This window comes from Lynx rufus, unplaced genomic scaffold, assembly GCF_022079265.1.
Source record: "Lynx rufus isolate CCGP_SWC_20201006 ecotype Redwood Valley unplaced genomic scaffold, mLynRuf1.p SCAF_19, whole genome shotgun sequence".
Taxonomy (NCBI): domain Eukaryota; kingdom Metazoa; phylum Chordata; class Mammalia; order Carnivora; family Felidae; genus Lynx; species Lynx rufus.
The window spans coordinates 20,165,264-20,166,856 of NW_025814833.1; positions in this window are offsets into that span (position 1 = coordinate 20,165,264).

A 1,593-nucleotide genomic window follows, 5' to 3' on the forward strand; every position below is an offset into this window, starting at 1 on the left:
ATCTACTCATGCTGCTTGGCTCTATGGTGAAAATATTTACATAATTATAATATTAAAATTATTGAATACATATAATATTAGAAAGTATTAAATACATATTTATGTAAGTTTAACAACCTGTAAAAATATTTTAATTATATTTAAAGTACAGGATTTATGTTACAAATCTTGTCAATGTAAAAAGAAAAGGTCATGTTAATTTTGTCCCTGACCTAGTGGGGAGTCAATGGCTATAATTTGAAATCAATAAATGGAGGTGCTTGGGTGTCTCAGTCAGTTAAGCCTCTGACTCTTGATTTCTGCTCAGATCATGATCTCATTATTCATGAGATCAAGGCCCACATCAGGCTCTGCACTATCAGTGCATAGTCTGCTTAGGATTCACTTTCTCCCTCTCTCTACTCCTCCCCTACTTGTGCTCTTTCTCTCTCTCTCTCAAAATAAATAAATAAACATTAAAAAAAAATAAATAAATGAAGAAATAAGGCTTTCTGGAGATAAGCAATAGAAGAATTATAAAAAACAAAATATACTAACACATATTGGAAACATTGGAGAAAAAATGCTCTAATTGAGCTCAATTCTTTATACTTAAATAAATATTCTTTAAATGAAAATTTAAAGCATATTATTTAGAGTTATTGTGATAATCACCAGAAAAACAAAAGAAATGACTAAGTAGTAAGGCTGGTAATGAGAGAATAGGATGGATTTCTTAAAATTTTTTACTTATAGCCTTCCATACTTTTAAAAGTTTCATTTCTGTATACATGTGTTATATCCTTTTCTTCCTCACCCTCTAATTTCATCCTCCTGAAGTAACCAGTTGTAACAATTTGATGTGTACCCACTATCTTTTCTTTGTCTCTTTGTTTCTGTCTTTGTGCCTCTCTCACATACACACAAGTAGAGAAGTTATTTTTTTCTTTTAATCCAATGTGCATATATGATTCACTTTACCCTACAATTTTATTTTATTTTTTTAATGTGTAACTTTTTACTGCCATGCAGGTCAACATATAGGTTCAATTCATTCTTTTTATTAGCTGCACAATATTCTATTGAACAGAAATATTGAGGAGTGATATTTAGTACCTATTGTGATTGGTCAATGCCGTTGTTATAATGGTTGCTAAATATTTTGAATATCACCACTGAATAAGCCATAATTTATGCCACCAACTCATTATTTCTGTATATTCAGGCTATTGCAATGCTGAAACCCCCTCCCCCCACACACTCATATACATACATCTACACACATATGCACACATACGTACATGTTACTGCTTTTGTTTTTCTGTAGGTAAGATTCCCAAAAGAGTACTTGTTGGCCCAAGTAATATGCATATATTTATTTTAAATATACTTTACTTCCTTAAAAATGTTCTAGTATTTCACAGTCCAACCACCAATAGTAAGAGTGACTTTTCTCTTATCTCTGCCAACACTGGATATTATTATCCTTGTTAATTTTACCATCAGATGGGTAAAAAAAAAGTGATAATTACATTGTCATGTTTTAAAAAGTTTATTTACTTATTTTGAGAGAGAGAACAGAGGTGGGGCAGAGATGGAAAGAGAATTCCAAGC